Source organism: Melopsittacus undulatus, chromosome 16 (genome assembly GCF_012275295.1).
Source record: "Melopsittacus undulatus isolate bMelUnd1 chromosome 16, bMelUnd1.mat.Z, whole genome shotgun sequence".
Taxonomy (NCBI): Eukaryota; Metazoa; Chordata; class Aves; order Psittaciformes; family Psittaculidae; genus Melopsittacus; species Melopsittacus undulatus.
In genome coordinates, this window is record NC_047542.1 from 1,541,989 (window position 1) to 1,566,285 (window position 24,297).

General features: G+C 53.1%; 1 protein-coding gene across 6 annotated transcripts in view; it reads left to right on the forward strand.

The window, feature by feature from the left end:
• The first annotated feature begins 441 nt into the window (after nt 1–441).
• The window catches only part of NFASC (neurofascin), an 80,674-nt gene continuing 56,818 nt past the window's right edge, over nt 442–24,297 (forward strand). For all 6 annotated transcript variants that reach the window (XM_034069973.1, XM_034069975.1, XM_034069977.1 and 3 more), the window contains exon 1: nt 442–537. The gene's annotated coding sequence lies outside the window, so the exon portion shown is untranslated. The remainder of the gene's footprint in view (nt 538–24,297) is intronic.

A 24,297-nucleotide genomic window follows, 5' to 3' on the forward strand; every position in this document is an offset into this window, starting at 1 on the left:
AATTAAACTGACATTCCTGATAACCAAGTCACCGATGAGATGCCCGGGCTGGGATGTTGGCAGGAGCTCGGTCACTCCATCGGGAGCGTGCCCACGGCAGGGAGCCACCAGCAGGCACCTTACCCGGGGCTGAGGGTGATGATGCTGCTCCTCTGCAGCGGCCCCGAGAGTGCGGAACCCCCCGGGATCGGTGCTGCAGGCGGAGAAGGGCCCTGACTGGGTCACTTGTCCTCTCCTGCCCCAACCCCCTGAGCTGGGCTTTACCCCCCGGTTTATGGCCCCGGGTTCTGCTTTGGTGCCCGCGGGAGCTTCCTGGGGGTGGCTCAGGCGGAGGGCGGAGCCGAGGCTGCAGCTGCTAATTACCGGCACCGCTAATGAACCTCTCCCCACGCCCCGCTCGCTCCTGCCTTCCTCCCTGCCTCCTCCCGGGGCGCGCCCGCCCGCCCGGGAGCGCGCAGTGCGGCGCGGCCGCGCTCGGGAGCGCGCAGTGCGGCGCACGGAGCCCGGCTGCGGCGAGTCCCGGCGCTCCCGGAGCAGGTAAGCGGGGAAGGGGGGTACAGGGATGCGGGGCGCTCCCGGGGGATGCTCGGGTCCATCCGGCAGCAACACCCCCGGGGCAGGGCTGGGTGAGGGGCTGGCTGGCTCAGCACCAGCAGCATCATGGGACCCGCTGCCTGCAGGGTCTTCCCCTTATTTTGTCCTCCGCGGCAGGAGCCGCATGCGAGGGGGAGCCGGGAACGGGGCTCGGGCATGTGATGGGATTTTTACTGTTACGTCATGACATCGTGTCTATGTGTGGCGATAATATCCCGATATGTCAGCTCGGGGAAGGGGGTCGCATCCCGGGTAGAGACCCTGGTGGGACAGGGCACGGCTCCGTCCACTGAGGGGGAAAGCTGGCGCTGCGGGGCGGCCGCACACTGATGCTTCCCTCTCGTGGCTTTTTTGGGGTGGATTCGTGTTCATCTGAAACATCTTGGGCTGGGAAAACGCATCCACGGCCTCGTCTGGAGGCCCCTAGGGAAGCACCGGGCTGGGATGCTGCGCTGGAGGGAGCCGGGCCCTGCCGCGGGTGGTGACTGCGTGTTTCCCATCTGTCTGTGCCCGCAGAGCAGCTCCCGGCCATCGATCAGGCTTCTGGAGGTGGGGAAAGTGCTGAATCATTTGTACTCCCGGCTGTCCGGGCGGCTCAGCCTTTCCCGACCCCAGGAATGGGCTGCAGGGTCCGAGGGGTGCTCCGCGGGGGGAGCGAGGCCTGCAGGAGGTACCCGTTGGCTTGAGCGCGGTGTGGCATCTTCTTCCGTGGCCTTAGCTGCTCCTTGGAGGACGGGGAGCAGAGAGGATGCAGCGCTTGCGGTGAGACGAGGCCTCCGGGCATGGGGCTGTGGGGAGGGACTCGGGGACAGGGAGCTTTTCTCTGGAAAATCCCGTCCTTTCTGCCATGGGTAGGACTCGCTTTTGCCTCTTCTATGCTGCCTTTGAGGTTCTTTTTCAAGGTCAGGTCCTTGGAAGTGCTCCTGTGAAGCACTTGAGAAAGTCAAATGGGGATGTTTCTGAATGCTTTTTGACAGGGGGCAGAGGAAAGGGGCAGGGGAAGGTGAATATTGCAGGAAAACCGGGATGCTGACAGGCGGAGTGGATGCCTGGCTGGTTTAAGATGGATACTGTGGCGCTGTCAGAGTTTCAGTGTTTCCGGGGTGCTCCCAGCAGATGCTGAGGACAAAAGCAAGAATCCAGTGACTTTTATTGCGATGCTGCCTCCTTTCTTGTTGCCTGCGTTCCTGAGAAATACCCCCCTTTGGCAGCAGGGCTAAACTGATCGGCAGCATGACTGCTTTGTTTCCCGAAAACTTCTTTGCAGGGCCTACCTTGAGAGATAATGGCTCCAATTCAGCATCCAATTGTATTTAATGGCTGGGGCTGGGCCCTTGCTGACTTCCCTTTTTGTGTAGCTGTAACACGAGTACTACATAAATAATGCATGGAGGGCTGCGGGAGGATGGGGTTGAGGTGTTAAATTTGAGGATGGACTTTGCTCATAGGGGTTGAGGCCTGGGGACCGGCGTTGTCTTGCTTATAGGATGGAGCTGGTAGTAACAAAGCTCCATCATCATCCTCAGCGTCTCGCCAGGGGTTACTGCTTTGTGTTGCCTTGGCTGTAGCTCGGGGCCTGATTTAAACTTAAGTCAGTCAATCCAATCATCTCTTCTCCCGGCTAATGATTAAATGGGAAATATCCCAAGCTCTCAGAAGGTATTAATTCATAATGAATTCTTTGCTTTGCTGTGATCTAATTGTCTTCATCTTCATGGGTCTTGTGTAGAAAATCGATGCTGCTGCTGGCAAAGTGCCACTGCAAAGGCTTTCTGCAATGCCCAAGCATCAAAGGTGGTCAAATAATGGGAATAACAGCAAGAAACAAGATCTGTCTTCATACCAGAGCTCCTGCCTGAGATCCTGTGGGAAGGCTGCTCACATGAGACCCCTGTGTGTAGGTTTTCACCTGGTTGTACCCCTCTTGGAAGGACGGCACTGAGTCCATGGGTGAGCTGTGAGGTGTAGCCTGTGCAGGGTGAGCAGGGAAGTTGCTGAGATCAGGTGTGAATAGTAACGCATCGGAGACTAGAAAAGGAAAGCTGCAAATGCAGACTCAGCTGCTGGTGATTCCTGTGATTGCGAGGAGAATCAGAGTGGGCATGGACAGGAGGCAGAGACCTTTGCTGATGCCTGGTTCAGGTAGATGGGAAATGGTAACTGCATGGCTGTTAAAGTAGTTTTACTGGGGGCTGGAGCAGTTCTGACCTGGAGCCAGGCTGAGAGAGCTGGGCTGGGGCAGCCTGGACAAGAGAAGGCTCCTGAAGGGGAGACCTGAGAGCAGCTCCAGTGCCTAAAGGGGCTGCAGGAAACCTGGAGAGGGGCTTGGGACAAGGGCCTGTAGGGACAAGACAAGAACTGGAACTGGATAAGCTTCAAGATCCCTTCCCAAACCATTATGTGATGACTCTCCACTCAAAGGATTTTTACTTCCATTGCTGTGTTTCAGGCCTGATCGGGTGACCCAGTGTCCTTGGGAGAAGGCTTGGTGGGCAAATTACTCATAGGTATCAAGTACATTGCCAGACTTGAATGCTCTCTCCATTCCCCTCATCCGTTTAACCCCATTGAGCAGAAATGTGGTAGTTATGGGGGGTCTCTACCAAACAGTGTCTTGATAAACACCAATGCTTGTAGAAATGGAGCCTCCCTGGGCAGAGGGAAGGTTTGGGCAGGGTATCCAGAGCTTCAGGCAGTGCTGGCTCCATCTTGTTCTTGGTGGGCTCTAGTAAGGGGCTCACAAGGAAAAGGTTTGCACTGCTTGTTCAGGTGAAATAAAGATGCAGCTGAGTTGGGAAGGTTTGAATCCATCCCAGTTTACACTGAGTGTCTCCATGTCCTGCATAAAAAAAAATCAGTTTTTACTTGAATGTGAATAAAAGCAAAAGCTGGGAGGAGATTTTAAAAAATCCAAGGAAGGAACTGCTGACAATTCCTCTTTGAACCTTCCCTGTTCCTTGGGTTTAGTTTGCCCTTCCCTAGCTATTCCCTTGTATCTCAAACTCAAGCAGGCAGCTCAGACCCAGCATTGCAGAGGGGTTAGAGCTGTTGGAAGGCTCTGGCAAATCTTGTTGGGGAGGCCTCGCTTGTCTGCCTGCCATGGGGTAACTCCACTCAAGAAGAATTGTAAGTGCTGTGGGATGACTTCTGCTCTCTTCCTCCTGCTCAAAGCAGCTCAGACCTTGGTTCTTTTACCTTTGCTGTCCAGGATAATTGTGTAATTGTAGGGATCCAGCTCAGAATGAGCTCGAAGTTGTTGCCACACAGAATAATCCCCCTCCTTTTTCCTTTTTAAATCCAGATCTGCAAGAAAGCGTTCTGTGTTGTCCTGGATTAAAACAGAGGAGGATTTAGACCTCAGCCCTGCTTATAGGGATCACCATCCCTTGTTAATAAGATAGGAGGAGAAGGATTAACAGCTGAACAAGCAGAGATGCTTTTGTGTGGCTAAACAAAATAGAAGATCCCAGGGATGCTGGGCAGGGACAAGTCTTTCTTTGCCTTGCTTCTTGAGCTCACCTCAGTTCAGGATCCTTTGGATCCCATCCTCTTGCTGCTGTGGCATCCTGGTGCTGTTCTTCTCACTGCACAAGGTGAACCTGAGGGTTTGCTTGAGTTCTTGGCAGGTTTTCTGCTGCTTTATGCCTCTTTGGCAGTAGATTTTGCTGTCTTCCAGCATGAGGGCTGATGGGTTCTTACAGATCTTCTAAGTCACAGCAAGCAGATACTGTCTCACTGTCAGCCTGCATTCCTCCTGACATGCCCTGGCACAGATGGGCAGGGCTGGCAGCTCAGTGTAAGCTGGGAGGTGGATGGGGCTCACCTTGAATCTGAAATCCCCTTTCTGCTGGGAAATGTTCACTTCTCCTGCTCGTCCTATTAACCTCAAGAAGCTCCAAGTTAAAAGGGACTGGGGGGTTCCCGAATTGAGGAGACCACCAACTAAGGCACTGACCTGTTGCTGTTTTCTGCTTGTATTAAGTAGTAGTTCCTTGAGGAGTGGCTTCTGCGTTCCAGGGGTTATTCAGGGAGCTGGGATCTTGACCAAACATCCAGGCCCTCCGTTTAATTTGCTTGGTGTCCTGCATGTGTTGGGTGCAGCAGTAGGATGGACATTCCTCCACTTGAAGGCTTTTCTTTCCATATAAGACTCAGGAACATGGTTTAGTGGTGGACTTGGCAGCATTATGTTTATGGTTAGACTCGATGATCTTAAAGGCCTTTTCCAACCTAAATGTTCTATGTGTATTTACACTGGAAATGCAAACGAAACCACAGCTTCAAGGTCCCTTCCCACCCAGACCAGGCCGGGGTTCCATGGTGCTGTGCTTGAAGGGTGATTTACCGCTGAGGACGGGAGCGTTGTGGGTGGGAGGACGCAATCTGCCTCTCTCCAGGGTGCTGAACCCCGCCTGCGAGCTCCCTATTGTCCTCGGTAAGGAGAAGGGACAACAGGCATAGACTGAAACAAGAGGATGCAAGGGAGAGGCGTGAATCCCCCCTATCCCCAGCGTGGCTCTCAAGCAGTAGTCTAGGTTACTCAGAGAGGCTGGGGGGTCTCCACCCTTGCTGGATGAGCATTTTAAAGAACCATCTGGATCGAGCCCTGAACAAGGTCTGACCTTATAGCTCATCCTGCTTCCAGCTGATGGCTGTACTCGGTGACCTGCTGTGGTCCCTTCCAGGCAGAAGCGGCTTGTGATCCTGTTACCTTAAGGGTTTCATCAGCAGGAAGCAAATCAACCTGTGCCCTCTCTGCATTGCTTTGTGAATCCTTTCTGATGTACAAAGATCAACTTCCCATCCTGGGAAGCTGCTTTTCTTGGATGTTCACAGCAGTTTTTATTGTCTATTCACAGGGGGCAGGAGGGAGGGAGGGAAAGAAACTGCAGCACTCCCTTCTCACACAGCAAACTGAGAGGGTGAAGGCCAGACCTGACTCTTGGCTTGCTTCTGGAAGCTTTACCCAGTCTGCTCAGTTAATGAGGAGCTGCCTGTGCTCTGGTGTGTGAGTGGTGGTGAATGTCATTCTTCCTCAAGCCATTTGGCTGATTAGGACTTGGAGCCAGCCTGCATCTTGTTCCACAGGCTCTGAACAGTTCCACAGTAGGGTATGGTACCACCAGCCACCTCATGTTTAATTACACAGCCCTGTTTGTGCTAGCTGGGAGAGTTACAAACATGCCTAACAGCACAGCATGGCCCTGCAGTTGATAAAGACACATCTGTACGCTGAGCTGCACCCTTATTGAGTTAAGGGTCTAGAAAGAGCTCTCTTTCTTGCTGTCACTTAAATGGTGTCAGGACTCGTGAAATCTTGCTTTCAGATTCTTACCAGACCCAGCAACAAAGGCTGCTTGTTGCAAGCTCATTGGTTTCTGTTCCAGTCGCTGTGACGTGTTCACAGATGTGTGCAGGCAAGTGGGAGGGAGGAGAGAGATGGAGAACCAAGGCTTTGTAGCCATGCACGTGTGGCAGCATGCATGGGACCCCTCAGGCCAGCCCTGCTTTCATGATACATCTGGCATGGCCCAGAGCATGCTTTGGCCCTGTCGTTCTGAGCAGTCGGTAGCCAAGCTGCAAGCCTTGCGGCACCAGTGGGCACTTAAACCTCGGGGTATTGTCACTTCTCCCATGGCAAATTGAAGGGAGTGTAGCTAAGTTGGGTTTGATGCCCTCTGCAGTGAAGCTGTGAGTGTGAGTGTGCATTAGGAGCAACCCCTTGAAAACCACATCCAATTGACTCAGTAAATTGATCATCCTGTTTCCTTCCTCCACTGCATCTGTAGTAAATCTGGATTCTAATAAAGAATGCCTCAAGACTGAACTTTCTATCAAAGCAAAGTGCTCCTTCCCTTATGCCAGAACTGAATTGGAGCTAATTCATACGTGCATTATTGGGCTGCACTTATTAGGAAACAAATATGTGTACAATAGAAGTGTCCTTCAAAATGCTGTGTTGCATGTCACAGCCTGACACGTTATTGACAGCTCTGCTATCCAGATGCCAAGGCCTACAGGGGTTTATTTCCCAGCCATAGCAGCAGCTGGGTCCACAGCCATGTATTTTTGGTTGACCTCACCCGAGTTCTCCTGGCCATGGTGACAGCTGTGAGGCTAATCTGGCTTGAGCCCAGTAGGGCAGGCTTCTCTCTAACACTGGGTTTCATGGGCTCTGGTTTCCTTGTCTTCCTCTCCAAGTAGACCAATCTCCCTATAGAGCCTTGGGTTTGGGATGGAGGTGGGACTGGCTTCTGTGAGCACCAAGAGCTGAGCTGGGGGTCCTGGGCTTTCTAAGTATCCCTGGCAGGCTTTTTACCCAGGAGATGGCTGTGTTTGCTCAGCTGTGCTGCTTCTTCCTCCCCCCTAACCTGCCTTGCAAGACAAACAAAGCTGAATTATGATTATGTTCATAAAATGGCCCTGGTCCATGATGCACATTAATATGTTTAAAAGACTTCTTTATCCCAATTAAGAGAGGAGTTAGAGGCTTGTATGAAAATAAATGAATCTCTGATTACAGAGCTTGGATCAAGCGCTGCAGAAACAGGTTAGTTAAATCCAGTGGGGTGATTGGAATTGTCCCTTCTGGGCAGGGAGGGCACTTTGAACTGCATAAATAGGAACTGAATGCAGCGAGTCTCAGCTCTCTTATTGGCATCCAATTGTTCCCAAATCCCTTTTATCCTGGGAATTCACTACCTGCTCTAGATGCTTTCCCAACAGCAGGTTCATGATGGGAGCTATGTAAATGCACACACAATATGATGGTCCTTGTGGAAATCAAACTCACCATAGCACTGGGAGGTAGGGCTGGGGGGAAGGACATGGGTTCCTGATTGAAGCAACCCGTCAAAGCAGGAGAGCCTGAGAATGAGCTTTAAATAAGTGTATTGCCTCCTAGACTGAGCAAACGTATAATTAACAATAAGATAACAGGGTGGCTCTACAAGGCACCTAATTGCATTTTCAAATGTCAGCTTGTCGGCTCTGCTTTAGTCTTCATTCAATCTGGGCTTTGCCAGAGCAGTGTCTGGTTTTAAATGGCATTTCCCTCTCCTGGCAGCAAGGAAAGACCTTCTCCTTCCTTATCTCTGGAAATCGCCGCTAGCCCAGCTCCTGATTTGCTTCACCTTAGATGTGGCTGCATTGCTAGAACCTGCTATTAGTCCACTGGGTAATACAGGCAGTTTGATGGGGCAGAAGGAATCACACCCCAAGCAACAGGAGACTGTCCTGCAGGCTGCAAGGCCTGAGAAAGTCTTGCAGGCACTTTCCCCTTGCTGCAGGTGATATTATCACGGTGAGTCCAGACATCTGTGCCCTGGGCTGGATCGAGGTGTGATCAGTGCAGATGGCTCATGGGGACCGGAGTTTCGCGTGCTTTATGACGTAGGCTTCCGTTTGCTGATGTCAAGGCAGGAGCTGGCTCTCACCAGCTCCATGGGGACAACGGAGATTGCTTGATGGGAAGACAGCTGTGCCACACTGGCAACTTGCTGACTTTGCTGATAGGTGGCTGAGTCCTGTGCTCTGCTCTTAGTGCTCTGTGTGTTTAAAACTGCATCAGTTTAAGGTGAATGATGATGAAGTGTTTTGAGCTGCTTTGCTGGGGCGTTGATGTGTATCAGGATTGAACCAGCCAGGCAGGAACCCTTTGGACAAGACCTTCTCCAGCAGAAGGAGTGGATAAGAAGGAAAGGAGAAACTGAAGTTCCCTGTAAGTGTTTGATCTGTGGGTGCAGGATATCACTGCAGGTGTGTGGGTACCTTGGCAGCCAAGGCTCAGGCTCTGTGAAGGCTGGCGTGTGTGACCACAGGAGTGGAGAAGGAGCACAGGGATGAGGAGCTGCTTCCCTGTGTCCCTGGTTCCCATCGTGCAGGGAGCAGCAGCACACAGGCTGCTGTCATGGGAGGGAGCTTAACCCGCCCTGACCAGCGTGGCTGTATCATGGGCAGGGATCAGCATCAGGCTCCTGTTGGAAGCAGGCAGCAGAGCTGCGGTGTCAGCTCCAGGGACAGAGAGCGAGCAGCAGTGTGTCACTTGTACTCAGTGCAGTCGGGGACAGGGGCCTCCCTGCTTGACCAGCGAGTCACCAGTGCTGCTGCCCCCCCCCAGGCTGTGATAAGTGGGGAAATGGCACTAATGAACTTCCAAGTGTCTAATCCCTGATGTGCTCAGGCAGGGGTGATGTGGCTTGACTCAAGGATGGCTTTAGACTGCCTGCAGTGGCAGAGAGCATCCATGGGGCTAACGTTACCTAATTCAGGCTTGGAGGTTGGAAAGTGCTCTGCATTAATGTGTGTAGCTACCCTGGGGGTGGACCAGTCATTTAGATGCCCTGCCTCAGTTTCCCTATAGGTAGATAAGGAGGACTGCCCATGCTGCAGGGACTGGTATGTGTGTTCTCATGTCAGGAAACCTTGAGGCCCTGTCTAAGCACTAAGTTATTTTGTGGGCTACTGAATGCACTAAATCACTGCTGTCACCTGGTTCAAGTCAACAGATGTCCATCAATTTGCAGTAAGTCCTGGTTCTCAGTCAGGAGCTCTTGCAAAATAAATCAGTGCAGGCAAACAACAGGGATGTGGTGTGTGCTCAGCTACAGAACTTACATGACAGAAAGCAAAGCAAATGCTTATCTACAATGGAAATGCAGTTTCTGCCTGTTGTCTGGTAAAAAGGGGCTTGTTGAGCTATGCTGGAGATGCTCTTGGTATTGATTCCAAGCAGATGCTGCGATGGGGAAGGCAGATGGATCCAGTCACTGCTGCCCACAGGGGCAGCTGCATTATGGGGCTTCATGTGGAGTGGGTGCGAGGGCCCAGGTTTAACCTTTCTGCATAAGCCTGTGGTGGGAGAGGGGATGTGCCTTGGGGATAGTGCAGTCCTGGTCTCTGCAAGTGAATCTGACACCTGCATGAAGTCCTGATTGCTCAGTGTAAGCCTGTAAGGAATCAATGGGATTTCAGGTGTTCTGAAAAGAGAACACAGCTCATCTTCCTTGGAGAGCCTTTATTCATCCTCCTTATTCCCTGTATCCCAGACTGGCAGCCTGTGCTGTCCCCATCTTCAAGCAATAGAGGTGTTGGACCGAGTTAATCCCCAGTGACCCCATTCATCTCCAAGCAGGGCTGAATTGTTGCTGGCAACCAGCCCTGTTCCTGACCTCCTGCCACTGTTTTCTGTGGCACGACTGAGGCCATCCCCTCTGCCAGGCTCTGCATCTCCTCCTCTGTGCTGCTGGAAGGTGCTGGCAGCCAGCATCAGCTATGACGGGACACTGCTGCCTGCAGTGCTGGCAGTGCCCTGCTGCTGCCTGGAGCCCTTCGGAGAGCAGATCTCCAGGGTGAGAATCCCTTTGTCCTCCTGGGTTACCCTGTGCTGTTAAGGTGAGGAAGGAGGGATGTCAGCAAGGGTTTGCTGTCTCACTCGATGTGCTCAGGGTAATGTCACTGGGAGGTACCACACGGGTTCTGCAGCTCCAGCAGCCACAGCCCCATAGAGAGGTGCAGGCAGAGCCCAACCTGCTCCAATCCTCCACAGGGAAAATGAAGATGCTGGGCACAGGGGCAAGACCAGACCTTGCAGTCAAGACACCTGCTCTGGGTGTTGTTTTAGGTGTATTCCTGCTCCTCCTTTGGTCTCTTTGGTATGTTGATGGCTCAGTTGATCTGCAGTAGGCAGTCATTGCAGATTAGAAGTAATTCACTTTTTAAACTCAGATCTTGTATTTCTTTAGTGTTTATTTCTTAAGAGGCTGAATCATGTTTTAATCACCAGATAGGGAAAGCATTGCTTGAATACAGGGGAAACCAGAGAGGAGTAACTGGTTGATTAGTAGCAATGTGGCTTATGGCTTCAAATCCCAAGGTCTGGTCCTGCTCACACAGTCCCATTACATCTGATCACTTTATCTTTCTCCCTTCCAGCCCCACTCTAATTTTCGAGTGGTTTGAAATCTGTTTGGCTCGCCCTGGGTCACTAATCCGGATCAGCAGGGATGGCTCTGTCCTTATCCTTGCAGCTGCTCTGGGTTAATGAGAAACAGAGACAGCAGAGCCGAACTGAAGTCAGTTTGTGGTGGTTGTGATGCCCTTCCATGGGGGAAACTGAGGAGCGCCATGCTTCTGGTGAAGTGAACTGTCACCAGGATCTTGTGATGGGCTGTTTGAGGCTTGAAGTTGTTAGAATGCTAATGGTTACTAAAGGGACTTCTGCAGCGCTGGGGGGGGGGGGGGGGGGGGGGGTGTGAGTTGTGTGTTCTGTTTGGGGGACAGAAAAACACACCCCTTGGCATACACCATCCAGTGGGCAATGGCACCAAACCCTCAGGAGCCAGGAAACAAGGGGGATGTTGCTGTGTTTGCTCTGAAATATCAGGTTCTGGGTCCATCTGATCCTTGGAGGGCACCTTGGGGAGCAAGAGGCTTGAAGAGCTTGCTCAAAAAGGTGTCATTTGAACCACCCGTGGGGCTTAGTCCTCTTGCACAGAAGCTCCCCCATCCCTGGAGGGCAACCAAGACAAAAAGATTTCTCCACTCTACAGCATTTAATCAGGAAAATGGAGACAGCATTTTAACAGGATAGTAATGAAGTTGTGGGTCAGAGTGGGCAATCCCTCATTTGAAGCTACAAAGGGGATCTTTGTGTTTTAACTTGGGTTTATCACTTCTGTTCTTACCTGATTAGTTGTAATCTTTCACCACTCTTCACTGGAAGCTCCCTCTTTGATTCTCTGCAAAAGTCTATCCCTAAGTTTATGTAGGATCCTCCAGGGAAATCAGGACACCTCTATTTCATTTAGTGACTTCAGACAATTAACCTAACAAAGATTCCTCCCATCCCTCCCCTCCTTCCCCATCTGTTTCCTAATTACCACTGGATCTGGGATACACGCACAGACTGTGCCCATCTCTTAAATCAGCTCTCTGCAGTGTTTTGGGGTTGCCTCTTGAAAAGCTGGAAAGCAGTAAAGCCCAGGATGTACCACAGGGGTGAGCGGGCCCTGGAAGGGTCTGAGGTTCAGACTTGGGGATGTTTTCAGGTCAGAGCTGGAACAGCAGAGTCACCTCGGTCCTTCTGGACCAGAAAGTCATCCGGGTGACCTGCATCCCGGAGGTCTCACCACTGTTCATCCATAAGAAGTCTTTTGGACCAGGGAGTGTTTCTGGGAGGAGAACAATGTCCTGTTTAAGAAGGACCACCTACCCCCCCCCCCCCCCCCCCCCCCCCCCCCCCCCCCCCCCCCCCCTTGTCCCTCTGTCCTTGGACAAGCTGTGGGTCCTGCCTGCCCCATTCTGCTTCCTCTGGAGAACTCTGGGATGCCAGCAAGCTCTCCCTTCCTGTAAGCACAGGCCCTGGGTGCTAATGGGGGACCTGGTGCATCTGTGCTGGGGTTACTGGGAGGAGAAGTGCTCTGCAGTGGGGCTCAGGGTCTGTGTGGGAGCTGATGCCTGCTTAGTGCAGGGTTTGCTGCAGCCTTTGGCTCTCATTGCAGAGCCGCAAAGGACCGCGTGCTCCAGGACCAGGGCTCTGCTGGCAGTGCTCAAGGCCAGGTTGGACACAGGGGCTTGGAGCAGCTGCTCCAGTGGAAGGGGTTCCTGCCCATGGCAGGGGTTGGAGCTGGAGGAGCTTTAAGGTCCCTTCCAACACAAAATGCTCTGTGAGCTTCACTCCCATTCCCCCCTCTCTGCCCTTGTCCTCACCCTCTCCTTCACCTCCCTTCCCCTCTGCCCTGTGCTCTGAGCCGTTGTATCTGCACCGGGGGGACACAATGGGGAAAACCTGCTCCCGTCTGAGTGCTCAGCCCACGCTGACAGTGAGTGGGAAGGAGCTGAGATGCGTCTGCTTGTCCCCATGCTGGGAATCACCCCAATTCCCCAATGCCACGTCCCTGTGCACCCCGGAGCCGCCCTCCCTGGGACCCGGAGCCTGGCTGGCAGAAAAGCACTGAGCTGCTGGAGACACAGTTAATTACATGCAGGGCAGGATGGCTCAGGCTCTGCTGGAGCCTGCTGGGAGGTGATTGTCCTCTGCCCGGCTCGGGATGCCTTTGGTGCCCTGCGATGCTCCAGGAGTTAAACCCGCAGCTGATGCTGCTGGGCACTGCACAAGGTTCTGGGAAGGTCCCAGCAGCGGTGCCGGCGATGCAGCAAGTGATGCAGCAAGTGATGCAGTAAGTGACGCAGCAAGTGATGCAGCACAGCACGAGGAGTGAAGTGGGGCTGGGGAGGAGGCTGCTGCTTTGCTCTGTTTGCTTGTGCTTGGGTGATGAGGGTACAGGATGGATGGGGGGTGTTCTGGGGGGCTGGTGTGAGCCTATGCAGCTCCCAGTGTGCAGCAGCTTGAGGCAGGGCACCCTGCACCCAGGTCTCAAGGGTGGTTTGGGAGAAGGCAGGGTTTCAGAGACACTGGGAGCTGCTTGGCTCTGCAGTGTGCTCTGTGCTGTCTGCACTGGGACCAGGCTCTGGGAACTCAGAGGGAGTTTTCCCTTTCTGCTAGCAGAAGGGAGGGAAGCCCATGCGATTCAGATGTGTTTTCTCAAACGTGGGCCAGATCCTCCTTGGCTTGGACTGGAGGGGTTTACACTTCTTGGGCTTCCTCTTGTACCTTGCACTAAGTAATATCCTCAGCAGAGTCTGTGTTTGGGGTAGATCGAAGTCTGCGTCTGGGGCAGATCAGGACTGCGGCTACAGCACAAAGGGGAAGTATCTTTAATTAAATCACACTCTTGCACTTCAATTTGGTACCAGCAGAGCTGGCACTCGAGTAACCTGGGAACCACTCAAATGAGTGTGGTACATGAGGCTTCCTCATCCTTCTGCACCTTTATTGCCTTCGTTTCCATAGCTGCTGTCGGAGAGGGGAGAAACTGTGCTGGAATACTGGTGCAGTGCTTAGGAATCCCTGGCTGGGAAGTGCCCATCCGCGGCCTGGCTCCGGTGTCGCTGAGGTCTCTGCTTTGCCGCATGATGCACGGGGCTGTCTCGCCACCGTGAATGTTGCTGCCAGCAGGGCTGGAACAAAAGGAAGCTGCATCTGGGAACAAAACCTTGTTGTACCGGCAGTGCTGGCACCCAGGACACAGGGACAGGCCCTGGCTGGCACTTGAACCCACTCCCTGCTGGCTCGGGGACCGGTGGGGGACAGAGTGGGCAGTGTCCTGAGCCACAGCTCCTGCATTATTCATGAAGGAAAATCCAGCAAGAGCAGGGAGAAGAAAGTTGGAGTTATTAATAACAGCCATTGTGCCCCCTTCACCGGCCCGTGGGGATGGGTGGGCTGGAGATAACGCAGCCTTGCAGCAGTGGGGCAGGGGCAGGATGGGGAAGGGTCTTGGGCAGCAGCTCAGTGATTTCTGGGCTCACCCCAGGGGATGCTGACGGAGCCAAGGGGGCTCAGCACATCCCCCCCCGGCACATGGAGACACCTTGTGTTTGGGATAGAGGAGATGGAGAACCTTAACCCGGGCTCTGGAGAGGGGAAACTGTCTTAAATGGGGAAGGCGAAGGTAGGAGACTTCCTTTGGAGTAACTTGTGAGGAGGTGGTGGCGGAGGTGACTTTGGATGTGGAGGCATTTGCAGTAGGATGGGTGGGAAACTGCTGCTGTGTCCTGCTTGGGGGCTGCCTGCATGTCCCAAGGGCATGGCAGGAGTCACCTTGGGATGAGGCTCTGCCAGCAAGTCCCGTGGGTCTGGCTGCTGAGGAACCCCTTTGCTCTTTGACTGTCCTGTTTTCCATGGTTGGATGCTGCCCAGGGCCAGTTAACTGGGGTTTGGTCTCCATTATCACTGCGTCTTCTGACTTTCCTGCTTTCCATTCTTTCCTGAGTCAGGCTGGGATGACGCGTACATCTAACCCCTTAATTCCTGCTTATCACTGAGATGGGAGGTGAATAACGCTGCCAGTGCTGGGCTGGAAGCAGCCCATTTCCCTGCAGGGGGTTGGTGCTGGTGCAAATACCAGCTTCACCAGAAGCATATGAACCTTTTGATTTAATTAGGATACCTCTCTTTTAATCCAGAGAGCTTTAGGGCAAGATGTAAAAGTGCTGTCCTGACTTCTTGGGTTACTAATAAGCTTTTTTCTTGCAAAAGGAGTTGCAGTAATCTGGGTGTAAGCTGATTGTAGCCTCCTGCTCCTCGTGCTGTGGGTTTGTTTGGATCCAAGCTGCTTATTCCAGAACACCCATAGATGCCCCTCCCTTGGCAGATAGGGAGCAGAGCAGTTACCATGGTGGGCTCTGCCTGCACCCCTGCACCGCAGGCAGCTCCAAGGCAGGAGGCACTTGCACCAGGCACAAGGAGATGGAGATGATGGGGGTGAGCTCCCTGGGGAGGTGATTAGTGTCATCTTCCACAAACTGTGCCGGGTGTTTTCATTGCTGTTTAGTGCAGGCTTTGTCTGTTGTGCTGAGATGCTTCGGCTCTTGAGGACCTAGAAAGCTCCATGCACAGAGCACAGCCTGCCTGCATGAGCTGGTGACCAGGAAATCTGCCTCCCTGCTCTTCCCCTCTGCCCAGGTGGGTTTGTGAGCTGTGTGGTGCAAGGAGGATGCTGTGTCTCCCTGATGGAGGATCCCAGCAATGGCTGGCCCATCCCAGCACACAGATTCAGCCCTTAGATGTCCCTGTGCTGTGGGGATGGGAGCAGCTCAGAGAGCAGGTTCTGACACAGGCAGAATAGTCAGGTGGTTTGGGTGTAATTACAGCCAGGTTGCTCTGGAGATGCTGTGTTGGGTTCTATACATGAGTCCTACCTGTCTGCTGTAATTTGAGCTGATTAAAATGAAAACCTCTTGAAAGATTGAATGGGAAAACCTATCTTGAAAGTGCTGATAGCAACAACCGGCTTTCAGTGCAGCTGGTTTGCTCTCAGAGTATGCTCCATCACACATCTGTTCATAGGATCCCAGACTGGGTTGGGTTGGAAGGGACCTTAAAGCTCCTCCAGCTCCAACCCCTGCCATGGGCAGGGACCCCTTCCACTGGAGCAGCTGCTCCAAGCCCCTGTGTCCAACCTGGCCTTGAGCACTGCCAGGGATGGGGCAGCCACAGCTTCTCTGGGCACCCTGTGCCAGCGCCTCAGCACCCTCACAGGGAACAGCTTCTGCCTAAGAGCCTCAAGTCACATTTTGGTGTGAAATCAGGTTTGACATTTGCAATAAACGAGTAATTGTAACAATAAAAAAGTAAAAATAATACTTAAAAAGTAAAAATAACAAAAGCATTCCAAATGGGGTCAGAAATCTGATGGGAGCAGCTCATGGGGGCTTGGGCTGCAGCAGGAGCAGAACTACAGGAGCAGTGATGGGGGGGGACCGCTCTGCCCACTGCTCAGAGACTCCCTTCGGGGGGGGGGCCTCATTAAGACCACCACCAACAAAGGCACCGAGGGGCTGGTGCTGCAGGGTTGCCAGCACTGGAATGGTCTCTTTCCCTCTTTTAATAGCATCAGAACAGCCTTTTGCCAAGGGGACCAGGGAGGAAGGTTCTTGCTGCCTGCTCCCTGGCAGGGCTGGAGGGGAGCGCGCTTCAGAGGGCTCCCACTAGTTCCTCATGAATAACTTTTGAGCTCGGGAGCAGCTTCTCCCCCTTCTCTGCTCCTGTGGATGCTCCTGCACATGGCTGTGGGTTGCCATGGCCACAGGCTCCCGTGGGATGTGAGTGGCTGCGGGAAGTGCTGTGGAATTGTGACCCCCAGAAAGGGATCCAGCATCCAGCAAGGGTGCCTGCTGCTCCAAACTGCCCCACTTGGGTCTCAGTGTGGCACTCGCTGATGCTCCAATCCTAAATGCCTTCATGCCTCCCTGCGTGCTCCCAGGCAGGGCATGAACCTGCCGGCTTCATTCCTGCTGTGTGGAAATCCTCGGTTTTCCACAACTAAGCACGCTGCTTCATGGAATACAGAATTCCAGGTTGGAAGGGACCTCAAGGATCATCTGGTCCAATCTTTCTAGGCAAAGCACACAAAGGGTTACAGATGCCTGCAGGCTTTGTCCAGCTTCCTAGGCTGGGAGCAGGGCTGGAAGGCAGATATTATGGGAATTGTATGCATGCCTGAGCGGGAGGGAGGCTCGGCTGCTTGGCATCCGCTTGTCACATGGGGCTGCTTGGATGCCAAGGGAAGGATCCTGAGGTTGCCACCCAGAATAGATGCTTGTTCTGGAGCCAATTGCACCCTTTTCCCCCGTGATTCCCAAATGACAGAGCACCAAACTCACCTGCTCTGAAAATTCCTGGAAAATGCCTGATGCTGCATTGGAAGCAATGCTTCAGAAGAGCCAGCTAGGAAAATAAGGAGCTGCTTGAGAGGCTAAGATCATAAAGAGCAGAGGTTTATGGGCAGTGAAAAGGATTTCTAGCTTTATCAAGCTGCTTCAGCAGGCTTGGTTCTGATGGAGAGAGAGCAGGCTGAGGTCCTCAGGGAATTGGGTTTGGGCATCTTCCCATGTCCAAAATGGTGCAGACCTGGTACCTCTGTCTACATTTGTAATAGTAATGTTTCAGTGATGGGTTTGCAAGTGCATTCCCTCCTCAGAGGGTGATAATTACTGCACCACCTCCTGCAGCCAGTCAGTGATGCTCTTCCTCTGACAAGAGCACCTGGAAAATGCTGTTATTGCCTCTATGTATATCTATCTATATATACACATATATATATATTCAGGTAAGAAAAACCAAGTGGTGCTGCTTGGAACCAAGCCAAAGCTCATCATATGAAGCCCTTTGGTCCCTTCTGATGGGGAACAGTATTGCTTTACCATTTCGCTTGTCTGCAAGTGAGCATGAAAATCCCATCCTTAAATTAGAGCGTAACACTTGGGCCTGGAGCCTGGTTGAAATGGGGATAAAGATGCAGCTGGGGAGATACAGGATGAGCCCAGAAGTGATGAGGCTTGTGGCCAGCTCTCCCTTTGTTCATGCGGGCTTTGAAATAAAGCTGCTCGTGTGATAAACGCATTGCCTTGAAGTGCAGCTTGTTAGGAGTGGAACCAGCAGTACGGCTGGGAGGCAAAACTGAACTCTCATCCCTCGTTGTAGCTTCAAGACAATTGAATCTGGCTCTTGCCCTCTGTTCTTTGAGGGGGTGTAACAAATGAGCTGTGAAGATATCTCTGGGGAGGGATGACTTTATCTCTTAAGCATATGCTTGCCTTATCAACCCTTCTAACAGAGTATTGAAGAGGGGAAGCATCGAAGTGGGTCAGGCTCTAGTGCCGTCAGCTCTCACTGGGGCTTTAGTGCAGCTCTGTGGTAGTCTGGAAGAAGCCAGGCTTAACATCCAAGCCCAGTGCCTACGTTATGGTACTGGCTCCTGGGGACAGGCAGGACCTGGACTGGCCAGCCCCAAGGCTGGTGCAGGTGCTGTCAGTACTATACCAGCAGTGGAACATTGGCAGTCAGTGTATTGCATGTTTTGGGTCCTGTGCAGTGATCCAGCTCCACGTGGTTCTCTCTGTGTGTTTTGGCTAAGAAACTCAAATTTACTCAATCTTCCAAATCAGAGGTCGTGTGTAGTGCTCTGGATTCTGTTCCACCCTTAAAGCCACCACTTGCATCATTTCTTCAGTGTAGGAATAACGTTGCTTGGGAAATGTCAGCGGTTTGTGCTAGAGGAGAAGGGGAAGAAACTCCCCAAACCCACGTGAAAAACGTTTACTATTTTCCATATTGCTTCAGCCAGTGTGGGACATGCTCTGCATTCCTTCATCATCTCCTGTTCCGAGGGAAGGAACTCGGGAACAGGGGTTTGAAAAGGCCAGGGATGGGTCATGTCCTGAGCCCAGTGCCTGGCTTAGCACTGGTTCCTCCGAGCTCTATTCAGGCAGCACTGCAGGCAGGGCAGGCAGCCCGCGTGGCTGGAGCCTGGCCGGGATGGGATGGAAACACTGGGATGCTTTGGCTGAGCGGTGCTGAGCACCAGCAACCCCTGTAGCTCCTGCCAGAGGTGATCCCAGGTCTTATCCAGTGGGATCATTTCTCCCTGAGTACTGTGAAGGGGAAGATCCTTCAAGTGTTTTCCTAGGAAACCGAAGCCAGATTTCAGCTCAATCTCAGTGAGAGATTTGTATTGACAAGGGTTTGTAGGACACGGGTTTCTGGTGTTCCGGGGGGGGGGTGTTGGGAATGTTTTGCAGCCCGGAGAAGGCAGGTAAAGGTCTTTACCTCGTGTATCCCCAACTCAAACTGAATCAATACAGCATCTAGTCTCAGGAATGATGGTGCACAGCAGGAGATCACAAAGTGATGCTTACTCCCGCAGCTGGTTGTGTGTTTTCTGCTGTTACTTACCTACCATCCATCACAGACACCCACACTCTTCCTGTCTGTGCATTCTCAAGGCATGAACCGGTTGCTTTGTGCCTTCCCATTTTCACAACTAGTGCCAGGAGCACTGCAGCTCCTTTCTCCAGCACCGCCTGTGTAAGATGCTCTGCAGCAGAAGGCCCAGGGTTGGGCACAGCCTCACTTCCTTTGGGTCTTTTAAAGGAAAAGGGAGTCCAGAGGAGGCCATGGGGATGCTGCGAGGGCTGGAGCAGTTCTGACCTGGAGCCAGGCTGAGAGAGCTGGGCTGGGGCAGCCTGGACAAGAGAAGGCTCCTGAAGGGGAGACCTGAGAGCAGCTCCAGTGCCTAAAGGGGCTGCAGGAAACCTGGAGAGGGGCTTGGGACAAGGGCCTGTAGGGACAGGCCAAGGGGAATGGCTTTAACCTGCCTGAGGGGAGACTGAGATGAGCTCTTAGGCAGAAGCTGTTCCCTGGGAGGGTGCTGAGGTGCTGGCACAGGGTGCCCAGAGAAGCTGTGGCTGCCCCCCCATCCCTGGCAGTACTCAAGGCCAGGTTGGACACAGGGGCTTGGAGCAGCTGCTCCAGTGGAAGGGGTCCCTGCCTATGGCAGGGGTTGGAGCTGGAGGAGCTTTAAGGTCCCTTCCAACCCAGACCAGGCTGGGATCCTATGAAATACAAAGCCCCAGCCTGGTCTTTCAATACAGATACACATGCCTTTTGTTTTCCTTTTCAGCGCAGTAAACAAGTAATCCCCATCCTGCATCCTGTATTCAGTCCTGAAGGTTAAAAGCTGGTTTTGTGCCAGCTTCGTTATGTAGAAGCCAAATGCTTCTACCAATTAACTTATTACTGCTTTGGAGGGGGCTCAGGAGGCAGATGGAGTGGCTGTGCTGGCAATATTAATGACTGTGTGGCAAAGGGTGAGAATTTGATGCAGAGTAATGTGCAAACTTGTGAAAGCACTGCTGAAATACCGGAGAATGGTGTTTCCCTTCTGAGCCTGGGGTAATGAAGAACGTGTGATTTTGCAGGTCTCTGCTATCCCAGGCTAAGACACAGTCTGTTGGCAAAGGCTGTTGATGCCTGGCTTCTGAAGAACAGGCAGCAAGGATGGGGCTACTAAAACATTATTGAGGCTGATGGGAGACACGTGGACCATTGACTTTGGGTTGCCAACTGCTTCTGTTGGGAAATGAACTACTTGCAAGTGTTGGACTGAGGGAGAAGGGACCCAGCCTGCCCAGGTGTGGGTGTGAGGCAGGGGATGAGGTGGAGCTGGCTTGATTTGAACTGTAACTCATCAGAGCATCGAGGTCTCTCTGCCAAACTTCCACTGAACTTGGAAGAGCTGAGTGTCTCCAGCAGGAGCAAAGGGATGCTCAGTTGGGTCTGAAATGGGATTTGTGAGAGGAATGCAGATGACAGGTAATGATGTCCTTCCTGTGGAATCAGGGGCTAAGTAAGCATCCACAGTGCAAGGAAAGCCCACTTCAAAAGCGAACCCAGTGCCCCTGATGGAGCCAGACTTGCAGACAGCCTTGTTTGCAACTTTATACGAGGTCCTGAAGAATTACCTGAGCATTCCCGGTCCTTCCCATTTCTCCAACCTGTTCTGGGCTGTCGTTCCGTTTAAAGGCTGTCCATGAGATGGCTCAGGGAGGAAATGTCAGATCTGCTGCTGCTGTGCTCTGTCACGGCTGCTGAAGCGCCTGGGGTTGGATATGAAATGTCAGAGGCATTTTGCAGAACATGGGAACCAGATGTGCTCCAAGCCTGTGTCTGGGAAGAGCAGAGCAGTGTGATCACATACAGTGACTCTCGTTGGGAGCTGAATCCCTGGATTTGGGCTGATACCCAGTGTAAGGATGGGGAGGAACGCTATGCTCCATGCAGAGGGGGCTTCCTGGGCTGCAGGTGGTGGATGGAGGGCAGCATCTGGCAGCTGCCTGCATGTGGTGAGGAGCTGTAAGGGGATAGAGAGCCCTTGGCCAGGCTCCGGGGAAGAGCTGGTGCCTGTGAGCAGAGCTCGCTTACGGGGTCGATCACCAGGAGGCATGTTCCTGCCTCATCAGTGACACCTCCGTGTTTGATCCGGTTACAGACCAGGGGCAGATGGTGGCTGGAACCTGGCTGGAGGCTGGGGTGACTTTGGGGGGTGCTGGTTGAGGGGGACAGGTTGGGAATGTTGCAGCTGAAAAGATGGGAGAGGCTGTGAAGGGGGAGCAGAGACTGCTTGTACCTGGGGATGTACATATGGGGTTGCATTGGTGGGTCCTCATGGACCTCAGCATCTCTGCCACCCATGCCCTGTCCTGCTCCTGTGTGGTGTTCCTGCTGGGAATGTGGCATTCCCAGCTCTTTGGAAGGTGCGGGGGGGGGAGAGCTGCACCATCCTGCTTTGTTTCCTGAGCTCTGTGATGAGGTGAGGAAGGACTTGCCCTGTGATGCTGCCCAGTGGCTCCTCAGAGCTGGTTGCAGAGCTTGGTGCTGTTTCTGCCTCCTGTTCCCCAGGACAAACCCTTGCTGGTAGCTCTTGTCAAAGCTCTTCTGGGCTCATCCCACCCCACGAGCGTTAAAGCTTTTATGCTCAAGTCCTTCACCTTTTGAATGCTAGAATTTCAGAGAGTCCCAGCCTGGTTTGTGTTGGAAAGGACCTTAAAGCTCCTCCAGCTCCAACCCCTGCTATAGGCAGGGACCCCTTCCACTGGAGCAGCTGCTCCAAGCCCCTGTGTCCAACCTGGCCTTGAGCACTGCCAGGGATGGGGCAGCCACAGCTTCTCTGGGCACCCTGTGCCAGCGCCTCAGCACCCTCCCAGGGAACAGCTTCTGCCTAAGAGCTCAGCTCAGTCTCCCCTCAGGCAGGCTAAAGCCATTCCCGTTGTTATTGCAGCAGCTCAGCCCGCTGCAAGCCCCCAGTGTGTGATCCCCCTCAGGGCTGTGCCATGCACAGGGAACCAGAAGGGGCAGGGCAGCTTTTCCAGAGCAACTGCTGCCTGATCCCTGCTCCGGTTGCTGTTTATAGCTCACGCTCTGTGATTAGCACTTGGCTGATCACCAGGGGCCAGATGCTGCTGTCCCTGAGCGGGGTGGCCAGGACGGGCATTACCCCTTGCTGTCAGCTGGGTGCTGCTCCCCCTGTGCAGTGTGGGATGGATGGGCCTTGGGAAGGAGGTTTGCTGGGAGGGTGAGGGACTGGTCCCTGTCACCACTGGTACTGCCCAGGGGGGTTGGCAGCACCAGAGTTGTGGTTGGGTTGGCACAAAGGTTCAGGATTGGGAAGCTCCGGGGCCAGCACTGGTATCACGGGTGAAGTGCCCATGGGCAGTGTCCTGTGCAGCACTGCAGACACGTGCCATCGTTGTGTACTGTGCCCTGACACTGCCTCTTAAAGCTTCTCATTTCCCACCACACAATTCCCTTCCTTGTCCCTCTCAAAGCAACATCCTAATGCAATAGATGGCCATGTATTTATCCAAGCAGGTTGCAATATAAGAAGAGTGGTTAAACATCCTTCCCCCCCACCCCCAAGTAACAAGTGAAACCGATTGCTTTCTCCTCTTAGCTGTACCCCATATCTGACACGTTAAATGTCACATCACAGCCAGGATACAGCCCATGCAGAACCGACGCTCTGGAGCCCTTTGTTTTTAACCAGGGATAACTCCAACTAATCCTTGTGGGTTTTCTCCCCCTCGCTGGTGAAAGCAGGAGCTGTGGGAAGCAGCAGCTCCCCGGGAGGGTGGGAAGCTGATTAGAGGGGCTGGTGTGACCCAGTGCCCCGCGGATCGGCTGTCGTGGGACCATTTCCCAGCTGCTGCGGGGGCATGGAATGGGGTTGGGGGTGATGGGCTGGCTGGTGCAGCCACGCTCTCATCTTCCATGGGAAGCTTCATGCTTTTCCCTTATCCCCCCTTGGACTATGAGCAGTTTGTAAAGGTTAAATGGTATTTTCTGATTAAACCAAATGATCTCAGCTCATTTCCCACTCATGCTGTATCTGTTGTCTGACCTTGGGGTAACACTTGACCTCCCTGGACTGGAGTCCCTTTGTGTGATAGAATGACAGTATTTCCTTACATTATCAGAGGGACAGGATGATAAATGAATTCACATTTATGTAGCACCGAGATATGACCGCGATAGATTAAGAGTCTGTCCCTGGAGTTCCCTGTGCTCTCGGTAGTGATACACAGCTCTGCAAGAGAACAACGACCTCCTGAAAGCATGACCACTGTTTGCGGTCAAACCTGAGAAATGCAATAGCACCAAGAGCAATTATTCCCTTTAGCCTGTATTTTTAAGCATTTCTGGAATTCGGGGCTGGCTGCAGCTGGTCCTGCAGAGGAGGCTGGATGAGCTCTGGCTGCGAGCTGTCGAGATAAGCTGAAGTATAAATCCCCTCAATGCCAGCTCTAAAGTTCAGGGATTGACAGATTCATTCCCACCTCCCACATGCTGCCCCATGCAGAGCCACAGGGATGCTGCCGCGGCTCTTCTGGCCATGTGCTGGTGGGTGACTTTCGGAAGCCATCCCTATTCCTTTCTCTCAATGCCTGTTTGCTCAGTCCTTTTATAATGCACACAGCCCATGGGGCTCAGGATTGAAAACTCACCCACGAGTGAGGCGAGGCAGGAGGGGTGCAGGGAGTGAAAGGAAATTGCAGCAGAGGGCAAAAATCCCATGGAGGAGTGAGACAAGAGACAGGGGTTGAGAAACAGCCTGGGCTTGTGTTCCCTGAGGATGTAGTTCTTAAGGTTGTGCTGCAGACCTGATGGGAGGAGTGTATGGGCAGTTATCCTACCCAAATCGGGCTGCCTGGAGTGTCTGTGGAGCATCAGCAGTGATGGGACAGAGCCTTGGTCTAGTGTAAGGTGTCCCTGCCCATGGCAGGGGGTTGGAATTGGCTGATATTTGTGTCCTTTCTGACCCAGACCATTCTTTGGTGTCAGCTGCTGTGGGTTGTGTTTTGAGAAATGTCCTTTTGTGCGGTGGACAGGAGCAAAGATGTGTCTGGGGACTCCAAGGGGACAGAACAGGCACAGAAAACAGTTGTCAATAGACACTGGACCATCAGTAACCTTAGCCTAGGACCTGGTTCCCACGAGAAGCCTGACTTCCCTTCTTGCCCGTGATGAGAGGGGCACAGGTTTCCGAGAGGAGGGGACCGGTTCTGCTTTAAGGGCGAGGAGATGCAAATGGGTTTGCTGGTGTTGGCTCTGGCAGTTGTTTCTCAGAACAATTGTGCAAGCTGTACCCAACCGCAGGTGCACACAAAGCGCTTCTCTCTCCTCCGAACAGAGGCAGGGGGGAAGCACTACGGCCATCCCCAGGGCAGGGCACGGGCTGTCCCTTGGGGTGGAAATGCCAAATCATCCTGTCCTTGTGATCACTGCCTTGCTGCTTCATAGAA